This window comes from Ranitomeya imitator, chromosome 1 (genome assembly GCF_032444005.1).
Source record: "Ranitomeya imitator isolate aRanImi1 chromosome 1, aRanImi1.pri, whole genome shotgun sequence".
Taxonomy (NCBI): domain Eukaryota; kingdom Metazoa; phylum Chordata; class Amphibia; order Anura; family Dendrobatidae; genus Ranitomeya; species Ranitomeya imitator.
Genome location: NC_091282.1, coordinates 658,516,551 through 658,523,220, shown reverse-complemented (window position 1 = coordinate 658,523,220; position 6,670 = coordinate 658,516,551).

The window sequence follows — 6,670 nt, the reverse complement described above, 5'->3', positions numbered from 1 at the left end:
CGCAGAATAATCTCCATGGTGAAGAGAAACCCCTTCACAACAGCCAACCAAGTGAACAACACTCTCCAGGAGGTAGACGTATCAATATCCAAATCTACCATAGAGAGAAGACTGCATGAAAGTAACTACAGAGGATTCACTGCACGGTGCAAGCCACTCATAAGCATCAGGAATAAAAAGGCTAGACTCAGTGGCGTAGGAAGGGGTGTGCGGGGGGGGCGGTCCGCCCCGGGCGGCACAATGCGGGGGGCGGCCGGCGCTGCAAGAGAAGAAAAAAAAAAAAAAAAAAGACGCCCCTTTAAATCTTCGGGCGGCGCCATCCGCCGCCACGACCAGGGCCAGCTCCCCCCACCACCGGGCGCCGCCCCCGCCCCCCGCTCTAATACTCACCTCTCCTGGTTCCTGCGGCTTCAGCGTCCTCTGACTCTGCGACGTCTCAGGGCAGAGGGCGCGATGACGTCACTACTGTGCGCGCTGCTCTGCCTCTCTGTCCTGAGCGTCGCAGAGCCGGAGAGACGCTGACTGGCTGCACCGGACCTGCGCTAGGAACGGGAGAGGTGAGGATTTTACTTTTTTTTTTTTTTCTTTATGTCTGACTGTCTGGGGCTGGGGCAATGCTGGACACACTGGGGCAATACTGGAGACCATGGGGCAGATTGTTGGACACACTGGGGCAGTACTGGAGACCATGGGGCAGAATGCTGGACACACTGGGGCAGTACAGGAGACTATGGGGCAGATTGCTGGACACACTGGGGCAATACAGGAGACCATGGGGCAGATTGCTGGACACACTGGGGCAATACAGGAGACTATGGGGCAGATTGCTGGACACACTGGGGCAATACTGGAGACCATGGGGCAGAATGCTGGACACACTGGGGCAATACTGGAGACCATGGGGCAGAATGCTGGACACACTGGGGCAGTACAGGAGACTATGGGGCAGATTGCTGGACACACTGAATACTGGAGACCATGGGGCAGATTTCAGGACACATTGAGGCAATGCTGGAGACCCTGGGGCAGACTTCTGGACATACTGGGGCAATACTGGAGACCATGGGGCAGATTGCTGGACACACTGGGGCAATACTGGAGACCATGGGGCAGAATGCTGGACACACTGGGGCAATACTGGAGACCATGGGGCAGAATGCTGGACACACTGGGGCAATACAGGAGACTATGGGGCAGATTGCTGGACACACTGAATACTGGAGACCATGGGGCAGATTTCAGGACACATTGAGGCAATGCTGGAGACCCTGGGGCAGACTTCTGGACACATCGGGGCAATACTGGAGACCATGGGGCAGATTGCTGGACACACCGGGGCAATACTGGAGACCATGGGGCAGAATGCTGGACACACTGGGGCAATACAGGAGACCATGGGGCAGAATGCTGGACACACTGGGGCAATACAGGAGACCATGGGGCAGATTGCTGGACACACTGGGGCAATACTGGAGACCCTGGGGCAGATTTCTGGACACATTGAGGCAATGCTGGAGACCCTGGGGCAGACTTCTGGACACACTGGGGCAATGCTGGACACTGGGGCAGATTGCTGGACACACTGGGGGTAATATGCTGGACACACTGGGGCAATGCTGGATACTGGGGGTAATATGCTGGACACACTGGGGCAGACTGCTGGACACACTGGGGAAAGGCTGGACACTGGGGCAGATTGCTGGACACACTGGGGGCAGTGCTGGACATACTGGGGCAGATTGCTGGACACACTGGGGGTAATATGCTGGACACACTGGGGCAGATTGCTGGACAACATGGGGGTAATATGCTGGACACACTGGGGCAGATTGCTGGACAACATGGGGGTAATATGCTGGACACACTGGGGGCAGGACTTGAGGCATGGGCAGAATGTAGATACGGGGCATGATTGGAGACACGGGGCAGGATTGGATCATGGGGCAGGACGGATACGATGGAGGCTGGTGGGGCAGGATGGGGAGATCATATGGGGTATAATGGATACTCATGAGGGCAGGATGCGAGAACATATGGCTGGAGCCAGGAATGAGATAAACGGGGCCAGGGTGGGGAATAGTGTTACCATAGGGGATAATTAAGGGATATTATTACTGCAGTGATGTATTTATTTTATTTTTTGAGTATACTGTTTTAAATGGGGGGCAGGCCTGTTACTGTGCAGAGTGACACTATATCACCTTTTTTTCTTCATGTGATGTAATGTAGAAGTTGTGAAAAATTAAGTAATGTGTTCTGCAAGCGGAGCTCGAGATAACTGTGTTATTTCCTGCAGAAACGAGTCCTGGCTGGAAGGAATGATGGCGGTCTGTGCTGGATGAAAGATGAAGGACTTCACCTAGAGACGTCACTGGTGAGTCAGTGTTACCTATACACTGACACTATACACTGTATACTATATAGAGGTCCTGTGTATAATGTCACCAGTGATCTCTGTATTACCTCTACACAGACACTGCATACTAAGTACAGATCTCCTGTGAATACTGGCACTTATGGTGATAGTATTGTGGGTTTTTTTTATTACTGATCAGTATTGTAGTATTCAGTCACTATGTGGGGGTAATATGTGGTCTGGAAATGGTGCGGTGGTATTTGTCCCTTGTATGTAGTATTATTCGGTCACTATGTGTCCTGGTCATGGTGTGGTGGTATGAAGTCACAGGTGTGGCATGTGGGGGTGACACCATAAGGCCCAGTTTAAGTTCTACAAAACAGGAAAACCATTTTTGGTAACCTTTGTGTGTATTGAGCCGGGGGGGGGGGGCGCCAAACTCGGGAACAGCCCCGGGCGGCAAAAGCTCTAGCTACGCCTCTGGCTAGACTGGACTTTGCTAAAAAACATCTGAAAAAGCCAGCACAGTTCTGGAAGAACATTCTTTGGATAGATGAAACCAAGATCAATCTCTACCAGAATGATGGAAAGAGAAAAGTATGGCGAAGTCGTGGTACAGCTCATGATCCAAAGCATACCACATCATCTGTAAAACACGGCGGAGGCAGTGTGATGGCTTGGGCATGCATGGCTGCCAGTGGCACTGGGTCACTAGTGTTTATTGATGATGTGACACAGGACAGAAGCAGCCGAATGAATTCTGAGGTATTCAGAGACATACTGTGTGCTCAGATCCAGCCAAATGCAGCCAAACTGATTGGTCGTCGTTTCATAGTACAGATGGACAATGACACAAAACATAAAGCCAAAGCAACTCAGGAGTTTATTAAAGCAAAGAAGTGGAATATTCTTGAATGGCAAAGTCAGTCACCTGATCTCAACAAAATTGAGCATGCATTTCACTTGTTAAAGACTAAACTTCAGACAGAAAGGGCCAAAAACAAACAGCAACTGAAAACCACCGCAGTGAAGGCCTGGCCGAGCATCAAAAAGGAGGAAACACAGCGTCTGGTGATGTCCATGAGTTCAAGACTTCAGGCAGTCATTGAAAATGTAATGACCAGAGGTCCGAATAAGATCCAGTGAGTCACAAACCAAGACCAAGGCAGAAATCTCCAACGGTATTTACTCAAAGGCAAATTAATCAAGGTAATATGGAGAATATTAAGGCAGATGCACCCCAAAGATACACTAATTCAGCAGCAGCTGAAATCACTGTGCCACTCAAAGGTCTCCTGAGAACTGTGTACTACAACAGACTAGTAAGAAATTTACCTAACAGGCAACTAAAAACAGGAACAAGTGTAAATTGAATGTAGTGTTATTAAGGGAGCCCCTGGAATGGCACATTGAGTATAACTTACACAACTCTAATATAAGATACACCTCTAAAGTAACAACTTAACACTCTGAGCAGAGATACCCGGGTATCTATAACTATGGTACCGTATCCTGAGATAGATTTCCTCTCAGGCAGGAATCCGCACAGGCTGTAGCCAGTCCATATCTTCAGCGCCAATAAGTTACAGCAAGCTCCTCTTGTCTTGTCGGCCGATGCCGAGCCCAAACGCCGGGGACTTAGTTAGTGGTCTCATGATGTAGTCTCTGCTTCTGTAGCTCCTAGGAATGGTTCCACGACAATCCGTCCATCTCTGTATCAGCAGTCTGTCCAGACTTGTTTCTCCACTCAATGCACAGGGAATCCACAGACTTCCAAATTCGTACTGGGTTCTTAGCAAAGTCTCCGTCTTTTCTTAGATAAAGGGTTAGCTCCTCTCCAGGAAACGTTAGCAACACAAGTCTCTCACAGAGTTAAACAAAAGGTTAGCTCTTCTCCAGGGGAACGTTAGCAACAAAAAGTCTCTCAAAAGCTTCTTTTCCTCCAAAAACACTTGCAGTAAATCCACACAGTCTCTTTTTAAGATCTCACAGCAGCTTCTCCTTTTCTTCCCGCCTTTTCTCTCTCAGCTCTCACTTCCTACTTTCACTTTGTAATGACCAGAGGTCCGAATAAGATCCAGTGAGTCACAAACCAAGACCAAGGCAGAAATCTCCAACGGTATTTACTCAAAGGCAAATTAATCAAGGTAATATGGAGAATATTAAGGCAGATGCACCCCAAAGATACACTAGCTCAGCAGCAGCTGAAATCACTGTGCCACTCCAAGGTCTCCTGAGAACTGTGTACTACAACAGACTAGTAAGAAATTTACCTAACAGGCAACTAAAAACAGGAACAAGTGTAAATTGAATGTAGTGTTATTAAGGGAGCCCCTGGAATGGCACATTGAGTATAACTTACACAACTCTAATATAAGATACACCTCTAAAGTAACAATTTAACACTCTGAGCAGAGATACCCGGGTATCTATAACTATGGTACCGTATCCTGAGATGGATTTCCTCTCAGGCAGGAATCCGCAGAGGCTGCAGCCAGTTCATATTTTCAGCGCCAATAAGTTACAGCAAGCTCCTCTTGTCTTGTCGGCCGATGCCGAGCCCAAACGCCGGGGACTTAGTTAGTGGTCTCACGATGTAGTCTCTGCTTCTGTAGCTCCTAGGAATGCTTCCACGACAATCCGTCCGTCTCTGTATCAGCAGTCTGTCCAGACTTGGTTCTCCACTCAATGCACAGGGAATCCACAGACTTCCAAATACGTACTGGGTTCTTAGCAAAGTCTCCGTCTTTTGTTAAATAAAGGGTTAACTCCTCTCCAGGAAACGTTAGCCACACAAGTCTCTCACAGAGTTAAACAAAAGGTTAATTCTTCTCCAGGGGAACGTTAGCAACAAAAAGTATCTCAAAAGCTTCTTTTCCTCCAAAAACACTTGCAGTAAATCCACACACAGTCTCTCTTTAAGATATCACAGCAGCTTCTGCCTTTGCTTCCCGCCTTTTTCTCTCTCAGCTCTCACTTCCTAGTTTCACTTTACACCCGAGACACTAGACCCCACCCAGCAGCACACATTGTCTCTGGGAGTCTTGCACGGTCTGTTCTCTTCTGCAATAGGCAAAAACCACAGGGTCCTAGTGCCCTCTCAGTGGGACTACAGTTCACCCTCTTACATGCCACCCCACTAGAGGTTGGCGTCCTCGACATACCTTCCCACTCAAATTCATCTTGAGCATATCGCTGAGGCGGTATTCCTGCCGTAGATCGTGTAGTTCTCCTGAGTCCTACATCAACAGGTGCGACCTTAGAGGGAGCTAGAGTCTCTTCCATGGTCGTGTCAGTGGGCGTAAGTGGAGTTGTCTCCTCCTGCGGCTCGATGTCCTGTGATACAGCGTCAGGACTAAGCAGTTGACCTGATGCACTCTCCTCAACAACATCCTCCATATCCCCAACATTCTCATCACCCGAGGCCAGATCGGTCACAGGGGGCAAATAAGCAGGCGCAGGAGTAAGCACACCATCAAACTCAAGATCATTCAGAGCTTCCGCCCCTTGAAACATGGCCTCTGGCTCTAGGGGGGTAGGCGCCGAATCTTCAAACCAGCACCGCTGTAACATGTTACGATGCAAATTACGGGTTGGCCCCCCTGTCCCCACCGGTTCGACCTCGTACACTGGAATCTCAGGGTTCACCTGTTTTTTTATCAGATACGGTATCGCCTCCCATCGGTCACTCAGCTTTCCTGACCGTCGTTTTGTCCTCACCAACACTCTGTCTCCCGGAGAGAACAGCTCTGTTTGTACAGGTCGCGTGTCCTTATGGACCACCTGGCGAAGGGTGTCACCCACCACCTGATGCACCACCCTCAACCGCCGCCGATGCTCTCGTACCCACTCGGATGCAGTCCGAAGGGGGCGGAGGAGGGATCTGGCATGCTCAAATCCTCAATGTCTCGGCCAGGTCTACCAAACATCAGCATGTGTGGTGAGTAACCAGTAGTACTGTGCACCCTGTTATTGTAAGCCCACATCAATTCGGGGAGATACTCAGGCCAGCATGTCTGTTGCTGACTCTCTAAGGACCTCAACATTTGCAACAGGGTCCGATTAAAACGCTCACACGCCCCGTTACCCTGAGGGTGGTAAGGCGTTGTTCTCGACTGCTCGATACCATAGAGCTGGTGCAACTCTTTCATCAGCGTTCCCTGAAAGCAGGCCCCTTGATCTGAATGTATTCTCTGCGGACACCCGAACACTTGGAAGAAATGTCGGCACACTGCCTCAGCCGCCGACTTGGCCGTCTGATCTCTTGTCGGCACCGCTACAGCATACTTGGTAAAGTGATCTGTCATCACCAGG